This window comes from Pelodiscus sinensis, chromosome 8 (assembly GCF_049634645.1).
Source record: "Pelodiscus sinensis isolate JC-2024 chromosome 8, ASM4963464v1, whole genome shotgun sequence".
Classification (NCBI taxonomy): Eukaryota; Metazoa; Chordata; order Testudines; family Trionychidae; genus Pelodiscus; species Pelodiscus sinensis.
Genome location: NC_134718.1, coordinates 57,278,145 through 57,291,042, shown reverse-complemented (window position 1 = coordinate 57,291,042; position 12,898 = coordinate 57,278,145). Strand labels below are relative to the sequence as shown.

Here is a 12,898-nt window from a genome sequence, read left to right as displayed (position 1 = left end):
GATAAAATGCATCAAATACTCAAGGAACTGATAAAGGAAGTATATGAGCCTTTAGCTATCCTCTTTGAAAAGTCATGGAAGTGGGGAGATATTCCAGAAGACTGGAAAAGGGCACATATAGTGCCCATCTATAAAAAGGGAAATAAGAACAACCCAGGAAACTACAGACCAGTCAGTTTAACTTCTGTGCCAGTGAAGATAATGGAGCAAATAATTAAGGAATTCATCTGCAAAGATGAATCTGTGAAGACAATAAGACGATAGGTAACAGCCAGCATCAACTTATAAAGGACAAATCATGTCAAACCAATCTGATAGCTTTCTTTTTGATTGGATACCATGTCTTATGGATAAGGGGGAAGCAGTGAACATGGTATACCGAGACTTTAATAAAGTATTTGATGTGGTCTTGCATGACCTTCTTATTAATAAACTAAGGAAATACAACCTAGATGAAGTGACTATAAGATGGGTGCATAACTGGCTGAATAACCATTCTAACAGAGTGGTTATCAATGGTTCACAGTCATTCTGGAAGGGCATAAAAATAAGGGCTCTTAAGGGATCTGTTTTGGAATCAGTTCTGTTCAATATCTTCATCAACAATTTAGATATTGGCGTAGAGAGTATGCTTATTAAATCTGCAGATGATACCAAGCTGGGAAGGGTTACAAGTGCATTGGAGGATAGGATCATAATTCAAAATGATCTGAAAAAAACTGGAGAAATGGTCTGAGATATATAAGATGAAGTTTAATAAGGACAAATGCAAAGAACTCCACTTTGGCAGGAACAATCCGTTTCACACATACAGAATGGGAAGCAACTGTCAAGGAAGGAGTAGTTCAGAAAGGGATCTAGGGGTCATGCACCACAAGCTAAATATGAGTCAACAGTGTGAGACTGTTGCAAAAAAAAGCAAACATGATTCTGGAATGTATTAACAGGAGTGTTGTGATCAAAACATAGGAAGTGATTCTTCAGCTCTACTTTGTGCTGATTAGGCCTCAGTTCAAGTATTGTGTCCAGTTCTGGGCACCATATTTCAAGAAATATGTGGAGAGATTGGAAGAGGTCCAGAGAAGAGCAACAAAAATGATAAAAGTTCTAGAACACATGACCAATGAGGGAAGACTGAAAGAACTGGGCTTGTTTAGTTTAGAAAAGAGAAGAGTCAGAAGAGACATGATAGCAGTTTTCAAGTATCTAAAAGGGTGTTACAAGGAGAAGGAAGAAAAATTGTTCTCCTTGGCCTCTGATGATAGGACAAGAAGCAATCGTAGATTAAATTGCAGAAAAGGAGGTTTAGGTGGTGTGACGGGGCATACTCTCCCCGCATTGAGCAGGAGGGGGTTAACTCAGCTCTGAGAAGACCACGCTCTCTTTACCTTACTGGGCATGCTCAGGTTGCACTGCTATAAAAGAGAGCAGCTCAGCTCAGCGGGGTCTGGCAGCTGGAGGGAGAAGATATGCCTGGCCAGCTCCCTGCAAACCCTAGCAACTGCTCAAATGCCGAGATGCTATCATACAGGCTGGAGGCCCAACACATCTAGAGACTGCACAAGTTCCAGAAACAAGTGGAAGTAGTCAGATCCCAGAGGAAGGAGGGGAACTGGATAGCCACCAGCAAATGGAGACATTTGAAGCAGGAAGCAGCCCAGGGATGGCCACGACTACAGGGTGAGTGAGCCACCATCGGAGAGTCGGCGCTTGTGGATGGAATTTCCCCGCTGACTCAGTGACTAGAGTAAGCTACTAACAGGGCACTGAACTGGGGTCCAGTGGAGTGGGAGGGCCTGGACCTCCCTACCAGGGGATGTCCCTTTCCCCTGTCTACTGCCCCTTAAATAGACTCTGACCATTGGGTCGCATGGGGACTATTGAACTGTGCTGCCCAGCCAATAGGGGCAAGTTATAAACTTTGACTGTTGGGTCGCATGGGGATTATTGAACTTTACTGCCCTGCCAATAGGGGCTAGATATAGATTCTGACCAGGGGACTAGAGAGAAGGAGTAGACAGACTTTGGTGTGTGAGATTAGAGACACCAGCAGGGGAGAATAGGGCGAATACAAGTGTGACAGGTGCAAAGCAGACACCCTTACCCCACCCTGGATGGGGTCTTCACCTTGGCCATGTGACAGTTGGACATTAGGAAAAACTTCCTAACTGTCAGGGTGGTTAAACACTGGAATAAATTGCATGGGGAGGTTATGAAATCTCCATTACTAGAGATATTTAAGAGCAGGATTGATGAACATCTATCAGGAAAGGTCTAGATGGTGCTTGGTCCTGCCATGAGGGCAGGGGACTGGACTCAATGACCTCTCAAGGTCCCTTCCAGTTCTAGTATTCTATGATTCTGTGATTTTTTTGGCTGTGACATAGTAGCTATTAAGATAACAATGTCATTAAGCAAATGCCCAGATGTGTGACTGTGTTTTCATTTCACTGACATACAGCTCACATGTTCTTTCTTTGTAATTTTCAATAAAATGCATGTGGCATCACCGTGCTCAAACCTGTATTGCATCACGGGAAATGAAAGTCCTTTAAGTAGCCTGGTTGAGTGGGAACAATGATGGTCTTAACTAAAACTCCCACAAAGTAATGCACCACAAAGTGAATGCTGTTTAGTGTTTTGCTAAACAGATTAAAAATGTTTGGGGCCAGTTCAAAATTAAATGTCCAATTTGGGTTGAACTGAGCCATAATGAAATAATTCCTTTCAAATTTTTTAATGGAAAAAACAAAATAATTCAGCAAAATCAGAATTTTCTGGCTGAAAATCATTCCAGGGGAAAAATTCCTCACTGTCTCTACCTAGAACCTTCTCCAGCAGCATCTGCTTGGCTTTCTGATACACTTTTAAAGCCACAGAACATATATATTTTTAACTCTGTAATCTCTTCCTGGCAACACATGCTATTATTTTGCATGAGGACTAGGGAAAATTATTAGGCTCAGTTTCCCAGATGGGTCTGTCTAGGTCTGGTGAAGTGGTCTTGAGGAGAAGGGAGCTGAGGTCCTGATTTCCATTTTTTGCTCTCATCCATGCCATTGTCTATAGCATATGCTAGATACTTGGAGAAAGAAGCACCAACAATTTGGGTCTTTCCACAGTTAGCTCCTTTTCTGGTGCTTCTTGAATGCTGCTGTTTTTCTGTGTGGAGGACAGGATAGGTCCAGTGCACTGGATTGGATTCATTCCAGGGAAGGGAAGATTGAAAGGTTCTGATTTATCTTGGTCTCCTCAGGTAGCTGTTTTCTTTCTTTACCAACAATAGGAGGAAGAATACCCTACATCAAAGGATAATAGCTTATGTTTCCTAGGTAAGGATGTTAAAATGACTAAATGTTTGCAATGGGCAAACTGTAGCTGGCATAGTTTGAAGCACAGACACATTCATTTCTGAGGACAAATATGATTGGCTCTAAAACATTTGCTAAGAAATCAGTTCTGGAAACACTCAATGTCTAGGACATGTTTTACCTTTTTATTACATTCATGCAAACCATGAAGTCAGCCCAGTCAAGTGGCAGAAATCCTACCTCCTTCTCATCTTAGCCCCGCTGCACAGCAGCTACCTCTCTCCTACAGACAAAACAAAACTGAAATACTTTTTTGATAGTTTGAAATACTTGTATCCAAATATGCTCCCTCTACCTGCCTTGGCATTCAGTGTAAAGTTCTGAGACTCATCTTCTTTCACCTTGGCCTCTTAATGAAATAGATCTTTTTTTTGTTGTACTGGGGGAAAAAAGCTGTCTGGGAACTGTGGTCAACTGAACAATTATTTGTCACTCTCAACTATTCCACTTCATGATCTAACACAGTGCTGGACAGGGGAAAGTGATTTCATCCCCTTCGTCATTTCTAAACTTCCTCTTTGGTTTCCATTTCCCATTAATATATACAATACATCGCCATAAATGGATGAAAATGATGAAAAAGCTCACTTCCACAACAAATTTTTAAAAGTACAATGCTGTGAAATAAGTGTCATTCATCTGGAAGGCTGCAGAGATTTATACAGAAATGATTACTTTTTTCCTCACATTTCACATGAATGTGTTTAGCATATATCAAAATTTGTCTATAAATAGTATTAACATCCCTTTAAGGTTTGGCGTCTGTAGTGTAAGTATTTTTCTTCTTCTTTTTGGGGTTTTTTTTTTTTTTTTTTTTTTACCATTTCAGGTAATGATGCCTGACTTGCTCTGTAGTGTACAGGGAAGTCTGGTGAATGTTACACTTGTTTGGCAGACAGGAAGTGACTGCATCATTAACACTATCCAGAAGCGAGTGGTGATAAACCCTGGCACGACAACAAAAAGAATAGCCAGGCGGAGTGACACAGAACTTGTGGAAAACATCTGCAGTTCACGGAAGAAACCCACATGACAGAACAAAACAGAACCAGTTCAAATAAACCTTTTCCTGAGCAGGCTATAAACAGAATTTGAGGATGAATATATTGGCCACAGCATGGCTGTGAGGTGAGATAAGATATATTCTTCTGTTTCTTATTTTAATATAAATGTCAAATATGTTTTAGTCTCATTGCAAATATGCTTCAAAATATGATATAATTTTAATCAGTCCAGTGAAACCTAGTTGTAGCTACCATATTGAATTTATCTTTCAAGAATTTCCTGCTTTTATTATTTTAAGACTCTGGCAGTTTAACTGAGTCTGAATGGCAGCTAGCTCCATACAAAAAAATGTGAAACCAGACCTACGGTATGGAAAGAGAAAAAATGCATGTGTTTGTTTGGAGTCTTATGCACCACTCATGATTTTACCTGAAACTCAATATAAGTTACATGAGTTTCTACATGGTGTGCATGCCCCTACATGCTCTGTATGCTGAATTATTACCTTCACTCCTCTTTAGCATGAAATATGAGCTAGCTAATGGATTTACCTTATTTACATACAAAGTATCAGCCTGAAACTCCAAACCTGGAAAATACTTCATTGAGAAGAAAAGTTTCTCCTCATAGGTGGTGAAATTTGAATAAAATATTTGTAAGTCTATAATGTTTTCCGAAAAGAAACAGCTTTTTACTTTTTTAAAAAGGAATTAAGGTTCCGATAATTATTGACTTGTTTAATGTATTTGTACTGCCATGTCTTTCTGGTATAATAACCTGAATGCTCTCAAATTTAAAACAAACTTCTATTAATGAGTTCTGGGGAATCAGAATATTTGCCTTGGCATGCTGGTTATTTTTAGTTCACAGACTTCGCCCATTCAGACATAATCAGCAGCAGGAGAAGGCATTAAGCTCACCTCAGTGTTCCTAACTCAGCAAGTTTGATAGCCAAGCACCAATTCAGGTAGTCTAGATAATTATTTAGAAAAACACATACCAGTGAGAACAATGAGATTCTAACTTAAGAGGGGAGGCAGGAGGACAAGGTTAAATATGAATAATGTTTGAATTAGAAATAAATTCAACTAGATGTAATTATGTCATTTTTTAAATTTGTCATATATTTTTGCATTTAACAAATTTGCTGGTTCACATTCCACAGATGCCTTAACTTTAACTCTAAAACTTTAAAGTGTAAAAATTGAATGGAATGTTCACAAACTTAACCAATGGCAAGTGTGTGACCAAGGTATTGAAGGCAGGTATACTGCATATACCCCCACATTTTATTCTGATTTTAGCTTCTTATTTTAGAAGCTCGAATATGCCCACTTTTAACAGCTATAGACCAGTGAAGAGCAGGCAAAGAGTAAAATGATAAGCTGTAGTCTCCTAGGCTATGTCTAGACTGCAGGCTTCTTTCGAAAGAGGCTCTTTCGAAAGCATCTTTCGAAAGAGCCTCTTTCAAAAGATCGCGTCTAGACTGCAGGCGGATCTTTCGAAAGAGCAATCCGCTTTTTCGAAAGAGAGCACCCAGCGAGTCTGGATGCTCTCTTTTGAAGAAACCCTATTTACATTGAAGAACGCCTTCTTTCGAAAGAGGAACTTTCGAAAGAAGGCGTTCTTCCTCGTGAAACGAGGTTTACCGCCATCGAAAGAAAAGCCGCATTCTTTCGAAATAATTTCGAAAGAACGTGGTTTGAGTCTGGACGCAGGGGAAGTTTTTTCGGGAAAAGGCTACTTTTCCCGAAAAAAACCCTGAGTCTGGACACAGCCCCAGTGTAACCTTTTAAGTCCCAGAAAAGTCCCTAACCCACTTTGGCCCTTTGAAGATAGTATTTAGACTCCAAGTACCAGCAATACAAAGGTATTCAGGTGCCTGACTCATTTAGGTGGTACTTTAAAACCTGCCAAGGTCACATCTGTACCTTTAGGCTATGTCTTCACTATGCAGGAAAATCAAATTAAGACTCACAATTCCAGCTACATAATTATGTCCAGCTGACATATTTTAATTTGAGTTTCTGCACGGTCTTCACAGTAGGAAGTCAACTTGAGATCTAGAACTATAAAATAACTGAATTTTTGGTTCTGTGACAGCTCTGGGTGAGGGAGAGAGAGGAAGTCAATCTGAAATGAACTTTTCCCCCCAAAAGATGGCAAAGCAAAAAGTTATTTTAAAAATTCATTTCAGGACAAACAAGAGGTGCTAAAGAAATAGATATACTGTAGTGAACTCTGTTTCAGAAAATTAGGCAGAACTCACATTCAGCATTTCTCAATTCACCACATGTGGCAGCTGTGTGCTAAAGCCATCTACTCTGTGGACTCCAGGTGCTGCACTCAGCTCCATGTTTTCCAGGATCTGTGGATGTTACCTGGGTCCAGCAAACTCTGGGGCAGCCATGCCATTGGGATTGGGAGCCCAGGACTCCCAGCTAACCCCACAGGGTAGGGATCTCAGGTTGCTACATTGCCCCACAAGCTCCAAGGCTGTCACCTCTTCCCACATAATGGGGGATCCAGTGCTGCCACCCAGCCCTGCAGATCCCAGGTCTGGCCCTGCAAGCTCCCGGGTCCAGGGAAGCCATGTGGCAGGGGCCAGGAGTCTGAGACTCCCAGGTAGGCCTGCAGGGGAAGGGGAGGGAAGTCCATGGCTGCAGCTTTGTCACATGAGCTCCATGGCAACTGACCAGCCCCATGGGATGGCGGGCCAGTGTCAGAAAGGAAGCAGGGCAGCTAGCTGGCCCCTCACAGCCAGGGTATGTCTACACTACAGCGCTAATTCGAACTAACTTAGTTCGAATTAGTTAATTCGAACTAAGCTAATTCGAACTAACGGATCCAGACTAAAAAACTAGTTCAAATTAGCGTTTTGCTAATTCAAACTAGCATGTCCACATTAAGTGGACCCTGAACCGGGGTTAAGGATGGCCGGAAGCAGTGCCGGCAGGGCATCAGATGAGGACTTAGAGCGTGGAGCTGCTGCCTCAGGCTAGCCGAGGGCTGTGCTTAAAGGGAACCGACCTCCACCCCGGACAGACAGTTCTCAGGGGTGCCCCGCTTGCAAAGCAGTCCTGGCTTGGAGTGCCCTGAGTGCCCACACTGTGCACATCGCAGCACTTGGCCATCAGACCGGCTGCACTTGCCGCAGGCTGCCATCTGGGGAGAGGGGACAATTGGGGGGCTGCAGGAGAGCTTCCACCCCCAGAAGCCCGCAGAGCCAGCCCAGTCCTCCCCATCGGGGGCACGTACCCCATTCCTCCCTCACCTCCTTCCACTTACCCTTCCCTAGCCCCCCTTCCTGAAGTACAAAATAAAGGACAATTGTGTTCAAAAATAGAATCTCTCTTTATTGAACAAAACTGGGGGAGACTGGGAAAAGGAGGTGGGAGAGGGGAAGAGAGAGGCTGGGAGAGGGGAGGGCAACTACAATGATGAGGGGTTTGGAACAGGTCCCATATGAAGAGAGGCTAAAGAGACTGGGACTTTTCAGCTTAGAAAAGAGGAGACTGAGGGGGGATAGGATAGAGGTCTATAAAAGCACGAGTGGGATGGAGAGAGTGCATCAAGAAAAGTTCTTTATTAGTTCCCATAATAGAAGGACTAGAGGACACCAAAGGAAAGGAATGGGTAGCAGGCTTCAAACTAGTAACAGAAAGTTGTTCTTCACAAAGCAAAGAGTCAACCTGTGGAGCTCCTTGCTGCAGGAGGCTGTGAAGGCTAGAACTAGAACAGAGTTTAAAGGGAAGTGAGATAAAGTCATGGAGTTTGGGTCCATGGAGTGCTATTAGCCAGGGGGTAGGAGTGGTGTCCCTGCCCAAGGTTTGTGGAAGGCTGGAGAGGGATGGCACGAGACAAATGGCTTGGTCACTGTCTTCGGTCCATCCCCTCCAGGGTCCCAAGGGTTGGCCGCAGTCGGTAGACAGGCTACTGTGCTAGATGGACCTTTGGTCTGACCCAGGATGGCCATTGTATGCTCAGGGCTCAGGGTCGGGGGTCTCAGTGGACCCCCTTGATTTTCATGCACACCTGCTCCTGGGTGGCCTGCCTGGCAGCTCTCCTGCCCTAGACGGCCGCTTTCCTGTGCCTAGTGCGGAGGTTGTGGACGAGGTCCACAACGTCCGCACTAGACCAGGTGGGTGCCCGCCTCTTGTGGTCCCGGGCAAGCTCCCGGGAGCCACCAGCCTGGTCCCGGGAAGAGGGGGAGGGCTGGGGGGGCATCGGGTGGCTGGCTCAAGCCGTGCCAGGTGCAGGGTCTGCTAGCTGGGTGCTGGCAGGCTTGCACCTGGCATGGGCATTGTAGCCAGCCCGTGCCCCTTTAAGGGGTCCGGGGCCGGGAGGGGGGCATACGAGGGGCTACACACCCCTTAATTCGAACTAGTAAGTTCGAACTAGGCTTAATCCTCGTACAATGAGGTTTACCTAGTTCGAACTAAGCGCTCCGCTAGTTCGAATTAAGTTTGAACTAGCAAAGCACTAGTGTAGCGCCTATGAAAGTTAATTGTTCGAATTAACTTTGTAGTGTAGACATACCCTCAGAGATATGAGATTAACGGGGAAGCCAGACATCCCTGCTTGGTCAGGGTCTGGGGCAGCTGACCAGCCCTGTTTGATTGGGCTCCGTGGCAGCCCCACCATGGCATGAATCTGGCCCCGAAAATTCAAGGGCTGCTGCCCAGCCCCACAGGATGTGCAGGTCTGGAATTGCTGGCTAGGCCCACAAGCTCCAGGGTCAACTTAGGGGGAGGAAGGGTCCAGGGTCAGGGTCTGGACAGCCGCAGAGCTGCCATCGGGCCTCTGTGGCCCAAGTTACATATTGTGGGCTGCATATGTTGCCCACAATGATAAATATGTTGAGAACTGCCTGCCATGGAATATGAACCTCTGTAACAAATGGCAGGCAAACTCTCCCACTCACAAAACTAAAACCATCACCAAACTTGGTGGGGTTCCCCAACATCCAAACAGTCTTATCCAAAATGAGTCCCAGCCAGTGAGGCATAATCCAAATCTCATAAAGAAATGAGCAGACACACTAAAAAGCCATTCCATTTTCCCTAGCAAGGGCTCACCGTTGTGTCAACAAACCTTCATGCTCCCTGGTATCAAAGACAGATCTACAAGAACCGGCAAAAACACCTGGTCTTCATCATAATGAATATTCCACTAACAAAACTATTGCAAGCTCCATGACATACACATCCCTTTAAAATAAATTGTCTGGGGTCAAGGAGACCCATGGATTCCAAACACTGCCAGATTGCTTCACTACAGCCTTAATCCTCCCTGAATAAGGGAGATTCACTACAAGGAATAAACTACACGACACTCTACTGCACTACTAGGAGAGTTTGTTCTCCTCAGTATCTAGTTTCTTGAGCAAATGATTACTAATTGCTTATTCCTTGCCCTTCCTAGATAGGCACTGACATCCATTTTCAATAATGGATGCAATACAAGTCTGCCAGCCTCAGTAGTCAGAAGAGAAATGGACTTAGCTCATTGGTTGTTAATTTAAATTCAGCCATCATTGAAGTTCCATAATCTCAGCAAATTACATGGACTGAAAATCAAGTGGGTAAGATCCTGCTTTTGGCTTCCTACACAGGGCTCTTTTTCAGTGCACAGGCTGAACAGTCCAAATATGAATGTCTTGGGAAGCTGGGGTGAATGTGATAAGGTTTTAGAATGTGAAAAAATGATAGAAGACAGGCTTAATGTGGATAGATACTGTCCTGTCCTATTTCTTTTACTATACCTCCTTCCTCTCTTTATATTTCAAAATATTAGAGATACACCTCCCATGTGCAACTGACTCCCTGCACACACATACAATTAAGGAAGACTCTGATGATTCCTAGGAAATATAGCCTGATCACTGAGCATGATGCTCCCAAACAAAATGCTCATGAGGCACCGTAGCAGTATTTACAGTAGGATAGTGTTTAGTTTTTCCTTTGGTTGGGTTGGGTTTTTTTGGTTGGTTGGTTGGTTGGTCAGACCTAAGACTGTCATTTGCTCATGAGAATTTGTATGAGAAAGCCATCGGACACTTGTTGAAGAGGCTGTGCAGGTAAATGTAAAATATGAATATTGGAGATATGTATAGTCACTTCTTGAATTGTGTACTTTTGATCGGAGAGAGGGGAAAACATGACTCCAAATGGCATATTTTAAAAAATTGCTACATGAGTATACACAAAGCTTACCTCAACTGGGAAATCCTATATAATGGATTTAAAGATGAACAAATCTGAATGTTTATTCAGCCTAATGGATACAAAGCATTAATTCGGTAACTTATCTCAATGGTGAGTGGTCTAAGAAGTTGTAATAGGCCTCTTCTGTCAGCCAGGGAGAAATAACACTCGTGCCTATAAAAAATACAATAAACTTATGTCGGATTTTATATTGAAAAACCAATATAGTTCCCAACCAGGCTTTTTTATCACTAGACTAACTTGATTTATAGTCTGTTTGAAGTTCTAAAAATTTTCAGTCTATCATTTGCTACAAAAAAAATTGCCTTCACTTTACCCAGGTAGAAAGCAGTTGACATGGGCAGAGTTTAAACATTGAGTGGTTATGAAGAACAGCAGTTTAGGAACTTCTCCATACCTCCTTAGAGGAATAAGGGACAGTTTCCATAATATCAAGGATCCAAACCTGAAATCCCCTAATTGTGTGAGTAATCCACCAGAAGTGGTTGTCAGCATGGATTGTAAGATTCACAAGGGCATCTGAATTCTCTGGCATCTCTACTCAGGTTAATTCACCTTTAATTCTTTTTGCAGGCCCCACTGGCAACATTGATTTTGAAATATGTGTGCCACCTCATTCCAGTCTGTATTGGGCATGGGGCAGTGGAATTGTATTGCACAGTACTCGATGGTGTTCTACCACACAGGAGCTTCCTTAGAGCAGCTGCTGCCATTCAAGTTGATCTGGCTTGTAGGAATACCTCTCAGTTCAACAGTAGTGGGCTCTGCCATTATGAGGAGGAAGCCATGTCTATTAATTCACTGATTAGCAGGCTGATGACCAGGCTCGCGTTTTGCAAGACCAGTATTATAGGACTGCAGGTGCATCTTGAACAGGAGGCAGTACTGGTTTATAAAACTCTGGAATCAGTGGCAGTCAGCACCTGCCTGAATGGTTTGATGGATTGGGAAGCAGGTTTGCATGAGGTATGTCTTGTGTGCCGTGTTTTCCACACACAGCTGCGTGACGTGCTTCTGCAAGAGCTAGTTCTCTATGGTCAGCAATTCAACTGGGGCTTGCAGGGCTTGTTTGTCTGCCGATAGGTGGATGGCCCACTGGAGAGTGGCTGGTGATCCCAAAGGGTTCATTTTTCTGGCATCAGGCCCACTCCTGTGAGCCTAAGTGGTCCACACAATCTCTCATGACCAAAATGTGGATGGCCTGACCCAGTGGTCAGAGCAGGAGTCAGGAGTAAGGCTAGGTCAGGTACCAGAAGGTCAGAGTCCAAGACAGGCCAGAGGACAAACTGAGAGTGAGTCAGGAGATGGGCAGAGTCAGGTAAGCAGGAGATCAGCACCAGGGAATAGGAGCAGATATTGCAGGGGAAGCCATCCTGACCAGGGAGAACACAGTTGCATGGACAACTTCCTGTTCTTGGGCTTGGGTTAAATAGAAGCCAGGGACTAATCAAGACCCTACCTCCCCTCCCCTTCCCCCCGTCAAGGTTCTACCAATCAGATGCCAGGAATAAAGCCCTCTTGTCAGAGTTCAGCTGCTATTCTAGCAGCTCTTAGCAGGTCAGTGGGTGGCAGGTTGGGATGGCCTAGCTCCTAAAACCTCTGTGGACCAGGATTCAAGAGTCATTGTCCCTGATGATATCTTATCCTGGGAAAAATCAAAAGATCAGTACCCCTACTAAGAAACTATAAGAGTTCAAGTGTAAAGTCCCAATGTTTTGGGTCTTTTTATAGAAGCTAGATTTATTTTAATTGAACGAATGGCACTGTTTTCCAGCTAGCCCAGTACAAGGAAACAATATGAAAGATGTTGCGCATACCTTTTGTAGCACTGTAACTCAGTCTTCACCCACTACAACTTCTCCTCTTCCAGATCTCAGTTTCTCTTGTGGAGCAACTGCTAATCATTCCAACTGTACACAAGGCAAGACCATTACAAAGAGAATTTGCATTCATATAGGCAAAGATGACGTCGGTGCACTGTGAGACTTATGGCCAGATTCAAAAACTCTCAGCACATTGGACCCTGTCTGAAACTCACAGTTTTTGCTACCCCCAACATTTTGATATTTTGAAAGAGTTTGAAGGCAACTAAAATGATTAGGGGTTTGGAATGGGTCCTATATGTGGAGAGTTTAAAACGACTGGGACTTTTCAGTTTAGAAAAGAGGAGACTGAGGGGGGATATGATAGAGATATATAAAATCATGAGTGGTGTGGAGAGGACGAATAAAGAAAAATTATTTATTAGTTCCCATAATAGAAGAACTAGAGGACACCAAATGAAGTTAATAGGTA

General features: G+C 43.7%; 1 long non-coding RNA gene across 1 annotated transcript in view; it reads left to right on the top strand.

Moving 5' to 3' along the window:
- The first annotated feature begins 4,216 nt into the window (after window positions 1-4,216).
- Window positions 4,217-12,898, top strand: part of LOC102443611 (uncharacterized) — a 71,824-nt gene continuing 63,142 nt past the window's right edge. Inside the window, exon 1 of the long non-coding RNA XR_331227.4 lies at window positions 4,217-4,499. This is a non-coding gene — a long non-coding RNA (uncharacterized LOC102443611). The remainder of the gene's footprint in view (window positions 4,500-12,898) is intronic.